Here is a 24,414-nt window from a genome sequence, read left to right as displayed (position 1 = left end):
CGTTTATGTAGATCAGGAACGCCAGAAGGTCTGTAACGCTTCCTAGAGCAACACAAGATATTACCGCTGCGTTACTCGATGACCTTCGGCCACTTACTACGACCTGTGACCTTTCTGATGGGAAATCACGTATCCAGCAGCACAAATGAGACGATACTCCGTAGTCCCGAAATTTGACTACAAGTAGCCGACCGGGGTGGCCGAGCGGTTCTAGGCGCTAAAGTCTGGAACCGCGCGACCACTACGGTCGCAGGTTCGAATCCTGCCTCGGGCATGGATGTGTGTGATGTCCTTAGGTTGGTTAGGTTTAAGTAGTTCCAAGTTCTAGGGGACTCATGACCTCAGAATTTAGGTCCCATAGTGCTCAGAGCCATATTTTTTTGTTGACTACAAGTCACCTGTAAGTAATAAGGTCAATAAATAGTTTTCTCCAAGTCGTTCATCGTGTTTGAACACGGAACATGTTGCAGAATCCTTCCGCAAATCGACACTAGTGATATGGCTCTGTAATCCAGAGCAGTACTCCTATTTTCTTTCCTGGGTATTGCTGCCCTGTCCAAAATTTCAGTCCGTAGGCAGGGATCTTTTAATGAGCGAGCGGTTTTATATGATTCCAGAGTACGGAGCTATTGTATCAGCACACTCTCTAAGGAACCTAACTAGTATACAATGTGGAATGGAGGGCTTACCTTTATTAAGTGATTTAAGCTGCTTCGCTTCACCGACGATATCTACTTCTAAGTTGCTCTTGTTGGCAGTTGTTCTTAATTCGAATTTCGCAATATTAATTTCATGTTCTTTGGTAAAGGAATTTCAGAAAACTCTGCGTGGCATTGTCTTCTGTAACATTATCATTGCTGTCCTGCAGCGAAGGTATTGATTGCGTCTCACCGACAGTCTACTGTACGTACGACCAGAACATCTTTGGGTTTTCTGCCAGATTTGAAGACAGAGTTTCGTTAAACACTGAATAAACTACTGATACACGTGTGTGGCGAAAAAAAAAAACTTCTGTTTAATTTGCTTAATCACGCCTACACCGTGCACTGGCAGAACTTCGTCTGGTGTGTATCGCAAATCACGACTCGCACGCCATAAATGCGAGCAAGCTGTTACTCAGTTCTCGCAGGCTTCAGTTCAGGAAGTTGTTTTACAACTTTTTCTTACTATCGTTTTTACCCAAGCACCTTCGCACTAGACACTTTCAATCGCTTGACACCTTCAATCGCAAACAGTCGCAAAGTCACCAGGCTTGGCTACCATCACTTTCGAAAGATCTCACACAGTGCTACTAATGACCAGCAGAAGCCGTTGCTTCGCCGCCTCAAGGATTGGTGTGCATCCGGCTATGTACAGAAAGTAAGTGCTCCCACAGGTTGTTGTGCAGATGGCAACCCCATCTGCATTGTCTGTCGCCTGGTCCGACAACTGTTCCGCAAACACAAGGTCTTGAGGTCCCTCCGGCTCTTCTCCGCCCAAGACTAGCTGCTTTGTGTAATTCCAGCATCTGACTACGACACCATTTCTTCCGGCTCGTATGCAGTGGAACACCAGACTTTACGTCACTGCCCACCTCAAAGCACAGCCCGAACCACCGGCCTCGGCCGCCTCGGACCCTTCGGTACGTTGCTACTGGATCCAGCAGCAGCAGCTGACCGCCCATCGCCGTCCCCGCCTGCCAAAAGCTCGGCCGTGCCGGTTCTCCCGTCCATCACAGGTCCGTGCTCCGTCCGCCCTCTCGTGGAGCGAGCTCAACACAAGACTTACGAGGAATCTCTGGAGATGGGGAAATCGATCTTGCCATTGAATATTAGATCTATTTCATCCAAGGTAGCAGGTCCACGCCTTCATGCGTCTGAATTAGTAGAAAAACAAACAAATGCTTCACATAATGTTCATTTATTTTCAGCGTGAAACAAAAAAGTATTGCCCCCACTACAACATGGCGCGCTCAGTATTGTCACCATACTACGAGGGCTATTCAGAAAGTACAATAGGTCGCGAAATGCAAACCATAGTGAAAAATCAAAGCTATTTTATTTGCAACAGTTAGCTACAACTTCTAACAACCCTACCACAACAAAGGTCAGAATTTAATAACGACTGTGGTGCTGCTCACGCTGCTAAATACTGCATTTTCGGGCAACAACAGTCATTTATGTGGCAGGTGTCATTAGAGCACAGTTAATAAAGTCATTTCATGTAATAATCAAAAAACGAGGCACTCATCTTTTTGTGTTTCCCACGCTGGTCTCGTTGTAAAATCATGGCTCAATCATTGAAAATGTAGGTGGTTATGATTCCAAGCTCGGGTGCCAAACGGCCTAGATTTTATTCTGCTATACTCAAAAGTTATGTACGAGGTGCATTCAAGTTCTAAGGCCTCCGATTTTTTTTCTCCGGGCTGGAAAGAGATAGAAACATGCGCATTGTTTTAAAATGAGGCCGCGTTCATTGTCAATACGTCCCAGAGATGGCAGCACCATACGGCAGACGGCATTTTACCGCCAGCGACGAGAATGAGAACTGTTTTAAATACTTAAAATGGCGACGTTTTCCTTACTTGAACAGCGTACAATCATTCGTTTTCTGCATTTGCGTGGCACACCAATTGCGTGGCAAACCAATTGAAATTCATCGACAGTTGAAGGAGATATGTGGTGATGGAGTTATGGATGTGTCGAAAGTGCGTTCGTGGGTGCGACAGTTTAATGAAGGCAGAACATCGTGTGACAACAAACCGAAACAACCTCGGGCTCGCACAAGCCGGTCTGATGACATGATCGAGAAAGTGGAGAGAATTGTTTTGGGGGATCACCGAATGACTGTTGAACAGATCGCCTCCAGAGTTGGCATTTCTATGGGTTCTGTGCACACAATCCTGCATGACGACCTGAAAATGCGAAAAGTGTCATCCAGGTGAGTGCCACGAATGCTGACGGACGACCACATGGCTGCCCGTGTGGCATGTTGCCAAGCAATATTGACGTGCAACAACAGCATGAATGGGACTTTCTTTTCGTCGGTTGTGACAATGGATGAGATGTGGATGCCATTTTTCAATCCAGAAACAAAGCGCCAGTCAGCTCAATGGAAGCACACAGATTCACCGCCACCAAAAAAATTTCGGGTAACCGCCAGTGCTGAAAAAATGATGGTGTCCATGTTCTGGGAGAGCGAGGGCGTAATCCCTACCCATTGCGTTCCGAAGGGCACTACGGTAACAGGTGCATCCTACGAAAATGTTTTGAAGAACATATTCCTTCCTGCACTGCAACAAAAACGTCCGGGAAGGGCTGCGCGTGTGCTGTTTCACCAAGACAATGCACCCGCACATCGAGCTAACGTTACGCAATAGTTTCTTCGTGATAACAACTTTGAAGTGATTCCTCATGCTCCCTACTCACCTGACCTGGCTCCTAGTGACTTTTGGCTTTTTCCAACAATGCAAGACACTCTCCGTGGCCGCACATTCACCAGCCGTGCTGCTATTGCCTCAGCGATTTTCCAGTGGTCAAAACAGACTCCTAAAGAAGCCTTCGCCGCTGCCATGGAATCATGGGATCAGCGTTGTGAAAAATGTGTACGTCTGTAGGGCGATTACGTCGAGAAGTAACGCCAGTTTCATCGGTTTCGGGTGAGTAGTTAATTAGAAAAAAATCGGAGGCCTTAGAACTTGAATGCACCTCGTAGATGCGCTTCACAAACCATCCTTAAGAATACACTTTTGCTGGAAAATGGTGATGTAAAAAAATAATCAGCACTCCGAAATTAAGTTACAATTCCTTTTAATTGCTTTTATTGCAATATCACGTAAACACAAAACATCACTTCACAATACAAAACATACTTGAAAACATCTGTCTCACAGTCACTGTTAAAGTTCACATTTTATAAGCGGACTACGTTATGCGTCTTTCCAACATGACGTCCAACACTTGACTTTCTCAAGGTCCGACTCTCTAACAAGTTAACAATCAACTAGCTATCGCTTACGCGCCCAAAAATCAGAGTTACAAGTACGTCAAAGATCGTAGTGACAAAAGAAAGAATACGCATAAGAATAATATCATTGCAATATAAACATATCGATGTATCAAAAGTGAAATCAAATCTGAATGTTGTCTCAGAAATATGTTAAGTAGTTAACAGAAATACTGTAGAGTATTGCTGGTACCGAGAGGTTCAGGTGAGGTACCATAATGGTTACGTAATTCAAGTACCATTACAAACTCCAGCTACTTATCTACATAGACGCCGATCCGACTTAGACGTTTGTCGTAGCGTTTTACCAACTTTCCAATACCCTCGTTGTAGAAGGCAGCCGCCAGTGCTTTCCGCCAATTCTCTATGCTGGCCTACAGTTCGTTGTCTGTGTGAAAATGTTGTCTTTCATAGCCAGCGGTTCATGTGAGCAGAGATGAAACTCAGAGGGAGACAACTACGGGCTGTATTGTGGGTAATCAAACATTTCCAATTGAAAAAGATGCCGGAGCATCTTCATTGCCGCTGCAGAATGCGGCTGAGAGTTATCTTGAAGAAGAAAACGCATGACAGTTATGTAATGTTGGCTGCATAGCTTCAGGCGAAATTTCTCACCGATCCCTTGTACTTGGCGGGAGACACTATTGTTCTAGGTATCTTTATGTGCTCCCTGCGTGCTCATAACGAAAAAGAACGACGTGACGCGACCGACGGGCATACTAGAGACATTGTCCAACACACTTGTGCAAAACTTCATCGGATTTGCACTGTGGTTTCCATTTCGCGGCCGATCGTTCCTTACTTTCCGAATATCCCTCAAGCTGAAGCACCAAAGAAACTAGTGTAGGCATGCGTATTCACATTCAGAGATATGTAAACAGGCAGAATACGGCGCTGCCGTCGGCAACGTCTATGTAAGAAAACAAGTGTCTGGCGCATTCGTTAGATCGGTTACTGCTATCGAGATTTAAGTGAGTCTGAACGTGGTATTATGGTCGGCGCACGAGCGATGGGACACAGCACCTACGAGGTAGCGATGAAGTCGGGATTTCCTCGTACGACTATTTCACGAGTCTACAGTGAATATCAAGAATACGGTAAAACATCAAATTTCCGACATCGCTGCGGAGGGAAAAAGATCCTGCAAGAACGGGACAACGACGACTGAAGAGAATCGTTCAGCGTGACAGAAGTGCAACCCTTATACAAATTTCTGCAGATTTCAACGCTGGGCAGTCAAGTGTCAGCGAACCATTCAACGAAACGTCATCAATATGGAATTTCGGAGCCGAAGGCCGACTTTCTTATCTTTGATGGCTGCATGACACAAGGTTTTACACCTCACCTGTGCTCGTCAACACAAACATTGAACTATTGATGACTTGAAACATGTTGCCTCGTCAGACGAGTCTCGCTTCAAATAGTATCGAGCAGATGGACGTGTATGGGTATGGAGACAACCTCATGAATCCATGGACCCTGCATGTCAGCAGGGGACTGTTCAAGCTGGTGGAGGCTCTGTAATGATATGGGGCGTGTGCAGTTGGAGTGATATTGCACTCCTGGTATGCCTTACGTCCGTAAGCATCCTGTCTGTCCACCTGCGTCCATTCATGTCCATTGTGCATTCCGACGGACTTGGGCAATTCCAGCAGGACAATGCGACACCCCACACATCCAGAATTGCTACAGAGTGGCTCCAGGTACACTCCTCGGATTTTAAACATTTCTGCTGGCTACCAAACTCCCCAGGCGTGAATATTATCGAGCATATCTGGGATCCCTTGCAATGTGCTGTTCAGAAGAGATCTCCACCCCCTCGTACTCTTATTGATTTATGAAACGCCTTTCAGGATTCATGGTATCAATTCCCTCCGGCACTACTTCAGACATTAGTCCATGTAACGACGTGTTGCGACACTTCTGCCAATTCTGCGTGGTTAGGGGGCCCTACATGATATTAGGCAGGTGTACCAGTTTCTTTGGCTCTTCAGGGTACAATCGAATGATCTGAAACAGTTGCTCTCATCACTATGATAGTAGCCGGCCGGTGTGGCCGAACGATTCTAGGCGCTTCAGTCTGGAACCGCGCTACCGCTACGGTAGCAGGTTCGAATCCTGCCTCGGGCATGGATGAGTGTAATGTCCTTAGGTTAGTTAGGTTTTAGTAGTTCTCAGTTCTAGGTGACTGATGACCTCAGATAGTAAGTCCCATAGTGCTCAGAGCCATTTGAACCATTTTGAACTATGCTAGTAACTAGTCTAACTCAATGAAATCTCTCCAAAACCGCACCAACACTTCATCTTCAGTTCAGTAGGCTTCTGTTGTTATTTATTTATTGTCATGTCACAAGTACAAAATATATAAGCAACAATTGGAAATCGATCGATAACATCAGTTAATACATTGGTTGACGAGAAAGAAACTGACCACTTCGAGCGCATTCGATGTCGCCCTCGTCAGTTCTCTCTCGCACGCATGTAGTTGGAGATGGAGAACAATGTAGTAAGACAGTTGTTAATCTACACAGCACCACATCTACAAAAAACTAACTCAACAGGTCGGCATACCTTCTGCAAAGTGGCCTTGCATCTCGCGGTGCTAGAGTGTAGTCTGCTGAGAGTCTTCCAAGTTGTCCACGTATGTAAATGAGCATTAGGGAGTTCTTCCTTCGGAAACATCCTTTTCTCCATACGTTGGGATTTACCCCGCCACTTTGAGACCCTTGCTTCCTATGGTGTTCCTGATAGAAATTCAGTAGAAGCCAAGAAGGTTTTGTCTCATTTCAGCTGCGGATGTATTGGCTGACGCCCATACAAGTGCGGCCTTTCGTAGCCAGAGCTTTGCTTTTCTCGGATCTAGCAGCTATCTCGAGTCTAATGTCAGGAAGGGCTATGCCAGAAGGACAGTGGTGTTTATTTAAGGTGTGGGCTTAAACAACCAGTGATAATGCGACAGGTCTCATTAAGCTCCACATCTGTTGTTATGGTGTCTTGTGACGTAATTCTCACGCTGTCAACCTAAGCCTACGTCAGAATTGTGAATTATCTTCTGACGGCCATTTGTACAAATATCAATGACACTCGATGTCAGTTAAGCCGGCCGGTGCGGCCGAGCGGTTCTAGGCGCTTCAGTCTGGAACCGCGCGACCACTACGGTCGCAGGTTCGAATCCTGCCTCGGGCATGGATGTGTGTGATGTCCTTAGGTTAGTTAGGTTTAATTAGTTCTAAGTTCTAGGGGACTGATGACCTCAGATGTAAAGTCCCATAGTGCTCAGAGCCATTTTATGTCAGTTACTCAGTACGTGTTACTGGATCAAAATAGATTTCATAGATCCTCGCATACTGCTGGCTCTGTTTCAATGCAAATAATGTTTATTACATAATAATTGGAACAGGTTAACATTGGGGATGAAAGTACTAAAACATACAAAAACGAAAATCAGCACAAAAAGATCAAGAGGTGTGGTTAAGAGGGAAGCACATGGTGACTGTCGAAAAAACTCGAGGGTTTTTTTTATTATTGAATTCGAATGTGTATACAGTGTAAAATTATTCCCCAAATTATTATGCGCGAACTCCAAAAAGTAACGATTCTGTGAGCATTTGAAACCGAATGTGCACGGCACGCCTCGATGTCACAGAACCGGTTGCGATAAGTCGTTATCGATGCCATCATCCGTATTTGTGCCGATCTGACTAAATCTGATTTGCTGGAGCGTTGTTTGGGTGGTTTTACTCAAAATGTGAACGGAAGTTTCAATACTCTCATCTGGATACGCTACAAAAATAACATCCAGTCGAAGCGAAATTGTCGACATTGCTTCAAGTTTGGACGTATGTCTATTCAATCTAGGCCATACTGCGTTAATACATATGGAAAATGCCCTTCAAATCAAAATCGGCGATGAAATGTGCCGATACTGTGGAGATAGCGCGTTGCGCGAAGCGACGAAAAGGGCTTTGAGGACAAAAATATGGGCTTATCAGGTCAAAGTAGCAGCAAGCGGCCATCCGCTAGCCGGCTTGATAGTTATTATGGACCAGGCATCGATGATATCAAGCAAGTTTCAAGCTTACTCCCTTTTTTATTTTACATGATAAATACGTGTCAAACTTTAAACGTGCCGTTTTTATCAAAACCACATTTTTCGGCATGGTTTTTGTTGTGTCTAGACAAGACAGCCTAGACACAATGAGAGGAAGCCGAAACGCACGCGCTTAAACTCACGCAGGCTGGCGTGAGGTCTGAAACAGGATACGTAATGAATGCCATAAAGAAAAGTACGTAGCTTCTGGAATACTTAACTTTAATCCACAATTGTAGAACATCGCTCTTGATGATACATTAATAGAATCTCAATATCAATTGAATACGGCGCCTTGCTAGGTCGTAGCAAATGTAGCTGAAGGCTATGCAATCTATCGTCTCGGCAAATGAGAGCGTATTTGTCAGTGAACCATTCCTTGCAAAGTCGGCTGTACAACTGGGGCGAGTGCCAGGACGTCTCTCTAGACCTGCCGGCGCTCGGTCTGCAATCACTGATAGTGGCGACACGCGGGTCCGGCGTATACTAATGGACCGCGGCCGATTTAAAGGCTACCACCTAGCAAGTGTGGTGTCTGGCGGTGACACCACAGTTTTCGTCACCGACGCTACATTTTCATCCAGTTTAAATGATTTTTTGGTCTCCCTTGAAGCAAACTGAATTCTCTTCAGTTCATCGTAGCCCATTTATTTATGTTGATATTTAGTGTTTTTTTTAGGACAGAAAAGAGGGTTGCAAATATGGCCATTTTTTTGAAAAATCTATAATCTCACAAAGAAATGGTTTTGCAAATCCTTACGATGAGCTAAAATAACATCTCTAAGGATTAATTTGATACGTTTATTTCATGTTTCAGATAATCACAACCGGAATTACAGCGACAACAGCCGATATAACTCCTTTGAGAGCTGCCTCGGGAAAATCCCAATTACGTAGTGAAGGTATTAAAATTTTTCAATAAAAAATACCAATAAAAACTTCAATGTACGCTTTGTTCATTGCAGCAAACCCCATTTGTCTATTACGTTTCAATACGGAGAAAAAAAATCCTGAATTTCAGCAATATTTTCGTCTGTCGCGTCGCTAAGTGGTTCCCCTTTAGGATAAATGCAGCATTAGGCTTTTCGTAGTTTCCTTGAATAACAGCGGAAGAGTGGTGCTATGTTTTCTTTTAGGAGAGCACCGACGTTTTCCTTCACTATCTTCTCCGACAGAGCTAGTGCTACGTCTGTAAGTTGAAGAGACATTTAGTCTTCCTTTTATTGACGCCTGGCTGTGAGAATATGGCATGATAGTACTATAGTCTCTGATATTTACTCCAGCGGGTGCGATGCAAACGGATTCGCTTACGACGTGCAGTCTCTTCGGTGACAATAAAAACTTGGCTGCGTCGCTCCCGAGAGGAGATTCTCTGATATCCGGAAACGATTTATGCACGGCTTACAACAGCCTCACTTACTCCAATGGTCGTTCTTTGCTTAAGTATTGGCGCAGAAGTAATGGGAGGACAGCCGGGACAAGAAGAAGAACCAGAAGAGCTAGTCGGCGCTAAGTGAGCTGAGAAACTCTTAATGCAGGCTCGGCTCCGTAAGCGGAAGAAGAATTGCGCCGTCGGCCCGTGGAATGGTTGGTGTAGGGCAGGGTGTTGGTGGGAGGGGGTGGGAGGGGGTGGGGAGACGCAGAAGAATGTGCCACCCCGCTCACGGCTCGCTGCAGCCGCTCAACTTCCTAAAGTCGACAAATGCTCTAGCTGTTCCCCGCTGTGCTCTAGTGCAATCGTTAGCCCGTCAAGCGGTCATCCAGACCGCGGAGCCATTGAACGAACGACAGATCAGGCTCAGAAAACTCAGAGAGTGCATCACTAACCTAAAAATTTACTTTTCGCATTAGCAGTAATTTGAATTCGCAACTGTTACAGGTGTGAATACTACCGAGCCGTCGGTTTCATATGTCCTTGTTGCAAAATATTTGGCATTAATTATTCAGAAAGCAGTGGGGAAAGTGAACGAAGCCGACCTCATGGGCGAGCCGTTTGGCTTTTCAAGAAATGTAGCAACAAGTGAGCCTTCGACGTATCTTTGAACACAGCTTAAGAGGACACAGTCGCGAGGGAACTCCCATAAGGAATCAATGCTAAAACGAGCAAACGCCAGCTACACTTTCTGAAGTAACTAATGGAGATAAAGACCTGAAACTTTTACAGTGTACAGCTGAAACATCATTCTCAAATCACATAAAAATTGTTAATGTATTTTATATATTTCATGAGTAATCATTTTTTTGTGCTATAAGACAAAAAATTAAAACTTTTCAAAACACCTTGGAGTTTGTAAATCTGTTCTTTTTATCACTACTGGTCTATCTTTTTATCTAATTAATCAGCGTTGTATTAACAAGAGATACTGTAAGTCTGATGTCTGTAGCAGTCATAGTTTTTGAGATAAGTGTACCAGAAGGTCAAAAAATGTAGTTTTGAGAAAAAATGGTATTAAAGTTTTACATGCAAGAAAGTAATGTACAATGTCATACAGACACACTTTTAAAACATTCCAGGGCTATACTGTGGCTCAGCTTCTTGATCCCTATCTTCTTTTCTTCTTTTCTTTGATCTTCTGGCTATCCTGGCCTCCTTGGTAGCATTTCCTGCAGAAATATCAGCATAACGGATATGGTCCATGTCAATCTTTTTCAGTCCCCTTTCAGTATTGATACCAAATTTTAGTGTTTCTTTTCTAATGAAAACAGTTTTTGGTAGCCTTGTCCAAATGACAGAATTCTAACTTTCATTTGGGTTTTGAGTTTTCCATGGAGACACTTTTTCAAGAGCTCTTGTTGGCTAAGGTCTCTGAAAATGGGTTTAATAGCTAGCAGGATTTTTACTGGAATTGAATAGCTGGAAGATGTAGCTGGGTTGTTGAATTTGCACCAGCTGTCAGGTCCCCATGGGCAAAGGTTATGTTGTGGTTCCTCATCTGTTGAAATTTTATGAAAGAATATAGCCCAGATGGCTCTCATTGCTTCTACATTGTTGCAGTTATTTCTAATGGCCATACCATAATAAGTCTGGATTCTGTCTATTTCAGCCTTTGTCAGGCCCCCTTTACCACCTAACTTTTTTTCCTTACATATCTTTAGAAGTCGTGATCCCATTCTTTTCTGTACATGTCCTATACATTCCAGTTTATTAATTTTGACTCTAGGCCCATAAGGTTTATCTTCTAACACTTTTTGATAAGCCTTACTGTTCCCGTCCCCAAGATAGTCTGTATAGAGGATACCTCTTGACTGCACAGACCTTTTGAAAATGTTAGCAACACCAGCCACTTCCATGCCTCCACTAGAACCAACATAGTCCTTTTTGCACACATGTTGTATAGTGGGATTTTTGCTACAGATGTCACAGAACTTAGTAATAATTTCAATATCCAGAACCTTCCCAATATCAAAAGAAGTTGCTGACACAATGCCATTTAGGGATGTATGCCCACGTTTCTGCCAACTGCCATCAAAACCAGCAGAAATTTGCCTTGGGTCAGATTTCGTATCATTCAACTGAACTGATTCTTCGGCTGCTTTCAACATTGTAGATTCACTTACCTCAGCTACAACTGCACCAATAGTCTTGTTGTAAACGTCAAACTTTCTTGGAGGTGGAGGAATGTTCATCACTGCACAAAGAACAGCACCTGCACTTCGCCCTTTTCCAATAGATCTGAGTGCATACACTAATCTTATATTATTTTCATACAATCTGCTTCTTGTTACGTGGGATGACATTGTATTGGCAGTACAGCTACATTCCAAACATGTCAAAACTAAGTTACAAACAATTCCCTTGGTTTTCACCACATCTTCGTGCAAAGTAAGGTTTCCACCACAGTTTCTACAATTTGTGTGTTTTTCGATAAGTTCACGTAATAACCTCATGGAGATCAGAATGTTTGTGTCAGTAACAACAGAAAACCTGTTCACACCACATATTGCATTATCACGCATTTGAGAGGCACTTGGAAAACCGGCATCACCTGGAAGCTTCTTGCTTGAAGCCCTGACACTCGCACTGACTTCACAATATTATTTTCTGCCCTCTGTACAAAACTAGCAGTTTCGCGGTTTATTTTTACATATTTATTCACACGAAACTTAGGCTTATATCCAAACTTCCTTATTCTACCCATTGTGTTATAACGTTTCACAAAATCATTACATTTGTATCACCAAAACGTAAACAACTATAGTTCGCAAACTTACGTTTCGGTGGGAGCGCGCAGTTTATTAAGTAAAGCCTCCACGGCCGCATTAACCCTTTCGCTGCTACAGAGACGTGCTCCCCGCATTCCGCGATGTGTGCGATTTTGTCATCATTGAACTGCTCGCCTCTGCAAACACATGGTGTTTCGACTGCTTTGACACACTTTATCATTCGATTTCACAAAAACTATTTGGCCCAAAAATTTGATTTTGACACATCTTCTTGACTGATACCTTCCCCTCATAAATGACTTAATTTTGTTTCGATGTTCAACGCAGTTATTGTGCACCATTAGATGTAGTAAACCATTGAATGAAATTTTTAAGAGTTTGTAGAGGTAAACGTCCATAGCGTATACTTTCTGTATGGTCGATTTTAGTTGCCACTAGAAATTTCAAAAAATTACATTCAAACGAATAAAATTCACGAAGTAAGACACTTCGATAATGTTTTTAAATAAAGAAAATATTAAGCACCGAACAAGGTTTAAACTCAGAACCCTTCACTTAGCAGCCATACACTTTAACCATTTCGCTAACGCAACTCGTCGTTCAATATATCTCCCGGAGGACTTTAAACTATCACGCAATATACTGACAAACACTGTTGGTGTGACTATGAATTACTCACGTTTCGTCGAAGTACGATAGGAAATAAACAATTACCGCTGTTCTTTATTGCGAAAAAGAGGTTAGTGAGAGTGATACAAACACCTTTCCTTGCTGTCGCTATTAGGAGGCTTATTGCTTGTTTGGTTTAATTAATTAATAGAATATGAAACAATTGGTATAAAGAATGCTTTTGCCAAACGTTCTATAAAAGAAAGACTGCTATCAAGACATTGATTTTGTTCAATTACTTTATTTATGACTGAACGTTTCTAAAACTGTATACACTCGTCCGTGCTCTGCACTGCAGTTGAGCTCTGGCAACGTCGTTCTCTGTTCATTGGCTGACTGTGTTTTGTGACGTCAGATGCGCAGAGCGAACCTAATTTCGGCCGCCGTCATAAATGACGCGCACTTTGGGATGAAGAAACTGACAAACGATAGTCGACAATGCAGACAGGCTGGCAAACATCAGAATAACAATTCTCTCTTGCAACCCAAATAAAGAGTATTTATGTCCGTGGAACATAAATGATTGTTATGCTATAGTCAATGCTGACTACTGCCAAAGACTCAGCAAAAATGGACGTGGCGCTAGTTACCATGCTTCACGAATAAATTAATAACTCCGAATCTAATAATCAGATTTGTATGAAACAAACGGAACTTTGTAGCCAAATAATTGGAGCATAGATTAAGACTAAAAAAAATTCGATGTTTTTGAGCCTGTTCGCGGCTGTGTCCCCTTAAAGAAATGAAAGCCTACGTTCATAGCATTTGTTGAACTAGTGCAGGCTTTTGACAATGTCTGCTGGACTAAACTCCTCGTGGTAGCTGAGATAAAATACAGGAAGCGAAAGGTTATTTACAGCTTGTGCAGAAACCAGGAGGCAGTATTAAGTGTTGAAGGAAATCAAAGCAGCTTTTGATTGAGAAGGGACTTAGATATTTTTGTAGATTTTTCACGATGTTACTACATCTGTACGAGCGAGCAAGCAGTTAAGGCGACCAAAGAGAATTCTGGAAGGGAATTAAAGTTCTCTGAGAATAAACAAAATCTTTAAGGTTTCCTAATGACATTGTCAGGGCAACGGCCTTGCCGCAGTGGCTACACCCGTTCCCGTGAGCTCACCGAAGTTGAGCGCTGTCGGGCGTGTTCGGCGCTTGGATGCGCTGTTGCCATTTTTCGGGGTGCACTCAGCCTCGTGGTGCCAATTGAGGAGCTAATCGACCGAATAGTAGCGGCTTCTGTCAAGAATACCATCATTACGACCTGGAGAGTGGTGTGCTGATCCCTTCTTCCCGCATCCTCCACTGAGGAGGCGGTCGGATGGTCCCGGTAGGTCACTCGTGGCCTGAAGACGTAGCGCTTTTTTTTTTAATGACATCGTCATTCTATCGGAGACGACAAAAGATTTTGAAGAACAGTTGAACGAAACGGATTGTGTCTTGAAATGAAATTATAAAATGAACAACAACAAAGTAAGACAAGGGTAATGAAGTATAATGCAATTACGAGGTGCATTCAAGTTCTAAGGCCTCCGACTTTTTTTCTAATTAACTACTCACCCGAAATCGATGAAACTGGTGTTACTTCTCGACGTAATCGCCCTGCAGACGTACACATTTTTCACAACGCTGACGCCATGATTGCATGGCAGCGGCGAAGGCTTCTTTAGGAGTCTGTTTTGACCACTGGAAAATCGCTGAGGCAATAGCAGCACGGCTGGTGAGTGTGCGGCCACGTAGAGTGTCTTTCATTGTTGGAAAAAGCCAAAAGCCACTAGGAGCCAGGTCAGGTGAGTGGGGAGCATGAGGAATCACTTCAAAGTTGTTATCACGAAGAAACTGTTGCGTAACGTTAGCTCGATGTGCGGGTGCGTTGTCTTGGTGAAACAGCACACGCGCAGCCCTTCCCGGACGTTTCTGTTGCAGTGCAGGAAGGAATTTGTTCTTCAAAACATTTTCGTAGGATGCACCTGTTACCGTAGTGCCCTTTGGAACGCAATGGGTAAGGATTACGCCCTCGCTGTCCCAGAACATGGACACCATCATTTTTTCAGCACTGGCGGTTACCCGAAATTTTTTTGGTGGCGGTGAATCTGTGTGCTTCCATTGAGCTGACTGGCGCTTTGTTTCTGGATTGAAAAATGGCATCCACATCTCATCCATTGTCACAACCGACGAAAAGAAAGTCCCATTCATGCTGTTGTTGCGTGTCAACATTGCTTGGCAACATGCCACACGGGCAGCCGTGTGGTCGTCCGTCAGCATTCGTGGCACCCACCTGGGTGACACTATTCGCATTTTCAGGTCGTCATGCAGGATTGTGTGCACAGAACCAACAGAAATGCCTACTCTGGAGGCGATCTGTTCAACAGTCATTCGGCGATCCCCCAAAACAATTCTCTCCACTTTTTCGATCATGTCGTCAGACCGGCTTGTGCGAGCCCGAGGTTGTTTCGGTTTGTTGTCACACGATGTTCTGCCTTCACTAAACTATCGCACCCACGAACGCACTTTCGACACATCCATAACTCCATCACCACATGTCTCCTTGAACTGTCGATGAATTTCAATTGGTTTCACAGCACACAAATTCAGAAAACGAATGATTGCACGCTGTTCAAGTAAGGAAAACGTCGCCATTTTAAGTATTTAAAACAGTTCTCTTTCTCGCCGCTGGCGGTAAAATTCCATCTGCCGTACGGTGCTGCCATCTCTGGGACGTATTGACAATGAACGCAGCCTCATCTTAAACCAATGCGCATGTTTCTATCTCTTTCCAGTCCGGAGAAAAAAAATCGGAGGCCTTAGAACTTGAATGCCCCTCGTAAATCAGACGATGCTGAGGGAATTGGGCTTAGGAATGCGAATCTAAAAGTAGTCTATGAGTTCTACTATATGTGCAGTAAAATACACTGCGCAACAGAATTCAAGAATAACTTTTTCGAAACCCCGCAATTCCCACCTACTGCAATGCTTAAATTTGAAATTTGGCTCATAGGTGCGTAAAGCCTTCCTCCGTAACGGTGCAGTAGCGTGGCTCCCTGCGACGCCATCCTCCGGCTCAACAACGTTTCAGACAGCGAGGTGTCGACACTCGCGAGAAACAGGCCGCAGCTCGGAAGTTCGTGTAACGTATAAGGCGGGTTAATGATGTCGCATTGGCACCAAATTTCACCACAATGCTTCTCAGTGTTACCGTGGAAGCGTCACGACATCGTAAGGTCGTGACAGCCCCTCTTACCTACATTACACCCCTTCTTTTGACGCCTTCTTTTGACACCCAGCGCGGTTTACATATGAGTGGCCGAGGAAAGCACTCCAGACACATCGCCGATAAAAGTCGGCGTGAGAAGACCGTGGGGGGTATCTTTTTTTTGTCATCAGCCTCCTGATTGGTTTTATGCCGCCCGCTACGAATTCCTCTCCTGTGCCAGCCTTTTAATCTCAGAGCAGCTCTTGCAACTTACGTCCTCTATCAATTGCTGGATGTATCCAAATATCTCTCTTCCTCTACAGTTTTCGCCTTCTACAACTCGCTCTAGTACCACGGAAGTAATTCCCTGACGTCTTAACAGGTGCCCTATTATCCAGCCCCTTCTTCTTGTCAGTGTTTTTCATATATTCTTTTCCTCGCCTGTTCTGCGGTGAACCTCCTTTTTCCTTACCTTATCAATCTACCTAATTTTAACATTTTTCTGTAGCACCACATGCCAGATACTTCTATCTCTTCTGTTCCGGTTTTTCCACAGTCCATGTTTCACTCCCATACAATGCTGTGCTCCAGACGCACAGTCTCATAAATTTCTTCCTCAAATTAAGGATTATGTTACTAATAGACTTCTCTTGACGAAGAATACCATTTTCTCCGGTGTTAGTCTGGTTTTTATGTCCTGCTTACTCCATTCGTCATGGATTATTTTTCCGCCTAGGTTGCAGAATTCCTTAACTTCATTTACTTCGTGATCGTCAGTTATGAAGTTAAGTTTCTCTCTGTTCTCATTTCTGCTACTTCTTATTACTTTCGTCCTTCTCCGATTTACACTCAATCCTTATACTTTTCTCATTAGACTGCTCATTTCATTTAACACGTTCTGTGATTCTTGTTAACTTCCACAGACGCTAGCAGTGCCATCAGTGAATCTTAACTGTGATACTCTTTCACCTTCAATTTTAGTCCCGCTCTTGAACCTTTCTTTTGTTTCCGTCATTGCCACTACGGTGTACAGATTGAATAGAAGGTGTGAAAGACTACATTTTTGTCTTATACCCTTTTTAATCCGGGCACTTCAGCCATGCGGGGTAGCCGCGTGGTCTCAGGCGTCTTGTCACGGCCCGCGCCGCTCTCTCCCGTTGTCCGTAGCGTAAGTTAGTTCAAGTTAGGTTAAGTAGTGTCTAAGCTTAGGGACCGATGACCTAAGCAGTTTGGTTCCATAAGATCTTACCACAAATTTTAAATTTTTTAAAAATCCTAGCACTTCCTTCTTGGTGTTCCACTCTTATTGCTCCCTCCAGCTTCTAGTACATATTGTAGATTACTCGTCTTTCCCTGTAGCTTACCCCTATTTTTCTCAGAATTTCGAACATTAATTGTTCTTCAGTCTTGCTTCCTTTATCAACAGCAACGTCACAACTGCCTCTCTGAAGCTTTTACATTTACTAAAGCAAGGCGATGAATATCTAACATATCCTCAGCTTTCTTTTCCATTCTTCCGTATAATATTCTTGCAGGAATTTAAGTGCATACGCTGTTGAGCAGATTGTGCGACAATTGTCGCGCTTGTCGGCTCTTGTCATCTTGGGAATTTTGTGGATGATGTTTTTTTCCGAAAGTTTGATGGTATGTTGTTATCCTCATAAAATTCTACATACCAACGTGAATAGACGCTTTGTTGCCACTTCCCCAACGATTTTAGAAATTCCAGTGCAATGTTATTGATCCCCTCTACCTTATCTGATTTTGAGTCTTCCAAAGCTCTCCTAAATTCTAATACTCGATTTCCTATCTCTTGCCTGTAACCTTCTGCTTCGTTTTCTATCACGTCATTAGATAAGACTTCTCCCACATAGAGGCCATCAAATTACTCTATCCACCTATCAGCTCTCTCCTCTGCACTTAAGAGTGGAATTGCCATAGCAAAATAAATTTGTGGTAAGATTTTATGGAACCAAACTGCTTAGGTCATCGGTTCCTAAGCCTACACACTACTTAATCTAACTTAAACTAACTTACACTATGGACAATACACACACCGATGCCCGAGGGAGGAGTCAAACCTCCGACAAGGGAAGCCGCAGGGACCGTGGCAAGACGCCTCACACCACTGCGCGCGGCAATTACCGTTGCACTCTCAGTGTTACAACCCCTGGTTTTAATTAAACGGAAGGTTGTTTTAACTTTCTTATATGCTGAATCAGTCCATCTGACAATAATTTCTTTTTCGATTTCTTCGCATTTTTCATGTAGCCATTTCGCCTTACTTTCATTGAGCTTCCTCTTTACTGCATTCCTAAATGACTTGTATTCCTGTATTCCTGAATTTCTCCCAACATTTTTGTAATTACTTCTTTCGCCGATCAACTGAACTTTTCTTCTGTTGTCCATGGTTTCTTCGAAGTTACCTTTCTTGTACCCACGTTTTCCCCTCCAATTTCTGTGATTGCTCTTTTTAGAGATACCCATTCCTCTTCAACTGAACTGCCTATTGAGCTATTCATTATCGCAGAATCTATAGCATCAATGAACTTTCAAACTTTCCTCTTTATTCCTTAGTACTGTCGTATCCCAATTCTTTGTGTACTGGTTCTTCCTGACTAGCCTCTTGAACTTCAGCCTGCTTTTCATCATTACCAAATTATGGTCTGCGTCTATATCTGCTCCTGCGTACGCTTTATAATCCAGTATATGATATAGGAATCTCTGCCTGACTATGATGTAATCCAGCTGAAATCTCCTTGTGTCTCTCGGTCTTTTCAAAGTATACACCTCTTCTGATTCACAGTTTAGGTGCTCCATGCTGCCACCTTTTGTCATGAGGCTTTTTTCAGTTTACTTGCTTTTGGGAGGTGCCGTTTGAGCCAGTTTAATAGTGCAATGTCACTAATGGCGTGGTAAGGTCAAAACAACATCTAGTTTTCGTATGTCTATTCTTCTGACTGGAGTTCGGCCATTCACATATGTAGAATATGGACCATCTACAGCCGTCCTTACTGTGTTATTCATTATTTGAATACCAGTTTCGGTTCTTCAGTACACCATCTTCAGGCCTTAACTGACGCTGAGGCTGTTAACTCCAATCGTATATACGATTCATCAGTGGCCAACGTCTATGTACTGATTTTCGCAGACCTATAACAACGACGTTGTCTCTCCTACCATTTTGTCCCCGGCTATCGTGAAGACGGCTGTAGGTGTTCCATTTCATTACACAACAGCCAGTCCCAGACTGGAGAAAATCTCCGACCCAGCCCGGAATCGAACCCGATCCCCTTCGCTCGGCAATCCGGCGCTCTGACGGCACAGCTGCCGAGACGGATCATGCGTGTAGTTCACTGAAGTTGCTGACACGAATTTCCCGTGAAGGAGCGGTGGCAGGCCAACCTAAAGGCCAGATTTTTAATACGTATAGCCTACGAGCGAGTATCTCGAAAACGGCGCACCCGCTCGAATGGTCATTTGCTACTGGTGTGAGCGTCCACGGAAAGAGGTAGAAGGACAGTGAAACTATCACTAGGTGCTAAATGGTTGGACGCCCACGACTTTTCACAGAACGTGGGGTTCAGAGGCTTGTCTGCTCAGCAAAGTAGGACAGATGGTGAGACTATGTATACTTTCCCGGCGTATTAGTATATCAAATTCTTGTCGGGTTTCCAGCCGGATGAAACTGTCATCTGACAAGGGAACCTCCCCATCGCACCCCCCTCAGATTTAGTTATAAGTTGGCACAGTGGATAGGTCTTGAAAAACTGAACACGGATCAATTGAGAAAACAGGAAGAAGTTGTGTGGAACTGTGAAAAAATAAGCAAAATATACAAACTGAGTAGTTCATGGGAAGATAGGCGACATCAAGGACTCTAAGAACACAGGAGCGCCGTGGTCTCGTGGTAACGTGAGCAGCTGCGGAACGAGAGGTCCATGGTTCAAATCCTCCATCGAGTGAAAAGTTTAATTTTTTTTATTTTCAGTTTATGTGACAAACTATTGTGTTTTCATCACTTTTTTGGGAGTGATTATCACATCCACAAGAAAACCTAAATAGGGCAAGGTAGAAGAATCTTTTTACCCATTCGCCAAGTGTACAAGTTAGGTGGGTCGACAACATATTCCTGTCATGTGACGCACATGCCGTTACCAGTGTCGTATAGAATATATCAGATGTGTTTTCCTGTGGAGGAATCGGTTGACCTATGACCTTGCGATCAAACGTTTTCGGTTCCCATTGGAGAGGCACGTCCTTTCGTCTACTAATCGCACGGTTTTGCGATGCGGTCGCAAGACATAGACACTAAACTTATTACAGTGAACAGAGACGTCAATGAACGAACGGACAGATAATAACGATGTAAAAATAAAGAAAGTAAAATTCTCACTGGAGGGAAGACTTGAACCAAGGACCTTTCGTTCTGCAGCTGCTCACGCTACCACGAGACCACGGCGCTCCTGAGCTCACATTGTCCATGATGTTGCCTATATCGCCCATGGACTACTCAGTTTGTATATTTTGCTTATTTTTTCACAGTTCCACGCAACTTCTTCCTGTTTTCTCAATTGATCTGTGTTCAGTTTATCAAAGCCTATCCACTGTGCCAACTTATAACTAAATCTGAGGGGGGTGCGATGGGGAGGTTCCCTTGTGAGCATCATATTTCAGCGGTCAACCTGGCCGTCATCATCAGGTAGCTTTCTCACCTGATGGTGGTAGCCAGGTGGACTGCTGAAATATTGTGCTCAGATGACAGTTTGATCCGGCTGGAAACCTGACAAGATTTTCATAGTGTGGTGTCACTGCCAGACACCACACTTGCTAGGTGGTAGCTTAAATCGGCCGCGGTCCATTAGTACATGTCGGACCCGCGTGTCGCCACTGTGTGATCGCAGACCGAGCGCCACCACGTGGCAGGTCTCGAGAGACGTACGAGAACTCGCCCCAGTTGTATGACGACGTTGCTAGCGACTATACGGACGAAGCCTTTGCTCTCATTTGCCGAGAGACAGTTAGAATAGACTTCAGCTAAGTTAATGGCTACGACTTAGCAAGGCGCCAATTGTATCAGTGCATGTATCTTACGAGTCTCATTTGTATAGTCAAGAGAGATGTACCAAAGGAAGCATTAAAAGTTAAGTATATTCCAAAGCTACGTATTTTCTTTATAGCAGTCATAACGTATCCTGTTCCAGACTTGACGCCAGTCGGCGTGTGTGTACGCGTGCCTTTCGGCTTCCTTCTCAGTGTGGCGTAGCGAGCTTGTTATGCCACAACACATATGACAGCATCTTTGCCGAAAGAGCACAATGCTGGTGCACGCGCAAGTGTTTCACAGCATGAAGTTCATCATATATTGTTGAACATGGAGATCCGCAGCAGACCACCCCAACGTGTTCGAATGTTAATCTGACGACATCATCAGTTATGATTGCAATGGGCACGGGACCATTGGCATTCGATCATTGATCGATGTAAACGTGTCGACACTTCGGGTGAATCAAATACGCCGTCATCGGGGTGAACGGTGGCTCGAAACCTGCAGCGCGCCATGGACGCAGACTGGTGGGAGCAGGATTATGCTATGGAAAACATTCTCCTGCGCTTGCGTGGTACCTGTGATAGTAATCGAAGACACGCTGACAGCTGCGAACCACCAGCATCCGTTCACGCTTGAGTCCCTCCCGACGGCGATGTCATCTTTCAGCAGTGTAATTGTCCGTGTCTCGGAGCCAGAACAGAGCTGCAGTCGTTTGAGGAGCATTATACTGAACTGACGTTGATGTCTCGGCGACCAAATTCTCCTGGTGTAAATCCTATGGAACTCATCTGGGTCGCAATCAGGCACCATCACCGTGTACGCAGGTCAGCAGCCAGTTATTTACGTGAATTACATGACCCGCGCTTAGGCATCTAACGCCACATACCTGTCAACAAACTGTCCGATCCCTGATACGCAGAATCAGTGGTGTATTTAGTTCCAAAGACGGACGCACAAACTATTCAGGGGGTGGTAATTCTGTTTTGGCGCATCTGTGTAATTCGCCACTGCGTGCTGTTCTACTTAACATATATCGGTACTGATTTTTCTAGGAAATAAATATTTACTCTTGCTGAATAACTCAACAGCCTAAAATGAAATTGGATAAATTTGAAATAAAACGGTAGCGAGTGCAACTAGATAAACTCTTTGCAGAATCACCTAAAATGGTGAGTGCAACTATATTACATAATTTTTATCGTGACTGTTGGGGCAAATATCCCCTGTGCGTACATGTTGTAGAACGCCTGGCTCACTCTATTCAATAATTATAGCAGAACATTCTTAATACTATAAAATGTACCCTGATAACTATAATACTGAAACGATCCTGTACGCGACAATACATAGATGCCACAACACACAGAGACTTACCTTCAAAAATTCATTTTTAGTTGGATTGTAATACCAGAAAAGCCGGCCGCGGTGGCCGTGCGGTTCTGGCGCTGCAGTCCGGAACCGCGGGACTGCTACGGTCGCAGGTTCGAATCCTGCCTCGGGCATGGGTGTGTGTGATGTCTTTAGGTTAGTTAGGTTTAAGTTTCTAGGGGACTTATGACCTAAGATGTTGAGTCCCATAGTACTCAGAGCCATTTGAACCATTTTTTTGAATACCAGAAAAATAAAACTTTCAAACTACTGAAACTCACTATGAAATATAAACTGTTGAAACAACAGTGAAATACTACGTAGCAAACATCAACACACATCAACAGAAAAGAAAAACAATTTCCTTCCAGAATTTAGCTTGTTTAGTGTCAGCATTCAAATTTAAAACAATAATCACTTAAAAAGAAACACAGAAAATAGTCTGCAGACCTATTATGATGGAAACTGCCTGTCAGTTAATTTAGATTTATTGAAGAATTTTTTGAAGGAATAAAATTTGATATAATTATAATAAATTCTGTGACATATTTAAGACATTCATGCCAGTGGGAATCTTGGAATCAGGAATCTATTCCCGGTAACAACAATGTAATGCGATAATGTAACGTACACTGATAGAATACACTAGCTTATTGAAAAAATTACTGTTTTCGGAAGAATCACCAGGAAGTGAAATTAAAATGACTCAGTGTCATAGTCTCATGATGCTGCAGTCGTCGAATGTCGTGATCTTTTGCAGAGGTTGGTTGGTAGTAACAATGGTCCCCGACTGCCCTGTACCCGAAGTTGGGGCATATACTGTCGTGGAAGCTTTCTTCTCTGCGCATTGCAACTCGTGAGTGTTGGTCTTGCCAGACAGTCACACACTACAGAGGGGTCTCATGATGCTGCAGTCGTCGAATGTCGTGATCTTTTGCAGAGGTTGGTTGGTAGTAACAATGGTCCCCAACTGCTCAGTACCCGAAGTGGTGGCATATACTGTCGTGGAAGCTTTCTTCTCTGCGCATTGCAACACGTGAGTGTTGGTCTTGCCAGACAGTCACACACTACAGAGGGGTCCAAAGTATCCACTGTTTAAAAGTCCATAGATTGTAAACTAATTGACGGAGTTGTCTCATTTTTGGTGAAAGTGTAGCTTATAGTCCAACTTAAAGATATCACCGTAGGTGTTCGAAATGGTCACCACTAACATCCACATACAAACGATGCCGCCGAACTGCAGCACGAACTACTCACTGCAACGTGTTCAGTTGGATATTTGCACATGATGGATTCTCGAGGTTCATCCAATGTGCGTGGCTTTTGTCGATGAACGACGTCCTTTATGTTCCCCACAGGTAAAAGTCCAGAGGAGTTACGTATGGGGAACGTGATGGATACTCCACAGCACCTTCCTGGTAGATTTTCGCCGAGATACGCCCTAACAAGATTTTGGTAGTGGGCTGGGGCACCATCTTGTTGAAAGTAAACCCGTCTCCATACAAGTCTTGGATGACAGGTAAAATGGATGTCTGAAGCTTCTGAAGGTACACCTCACCAGTAACTGTGCTGTCAAAGAAGAATGGCCCAATCAAGCCCCCGTAAGACAACCCACACCAAACATTTACTCCTGGCAAATTCACGGCTTTGTCTACACGGACGTTCGGATTTTCGGCGGCCCAGTAGATGCAATTGTGGCGATTTACTGTACCATTGAGTTTGAATTGTGCCTCATCAGACCACACAATCATCTCTGCAAACACTTCATCGTTGCGCACCATGTTAGTAAACCACTCACAGTACTCCATTTGTAAGTAGGCTATTTAGGTTTTCTTATTGGTAACGCCACGTAGCGCTCTGTATGAAAATCACTGGCTGTGCTGTGGGCAGTCTGTGGCT

The sequence above is a fragment of the Schistocerca nitens genome, chromosome 7 (genome assembly GCF_023898315.1).
Source record: "Schistocerca nitens isolate TAMUIC-IGC-003100 chromosome 7, iqSchNite1.1, whole genome shotgun sequence".
NCBI classification, from domain to species: Eukaryota; Metazoa; Arthropoda; class Insecta; order Orthoptera; family Acrididae; genus Schistocerca; species Schistocerca nitens.
This window is presented reverse-complemented; position numbering follows the sequence as displayed.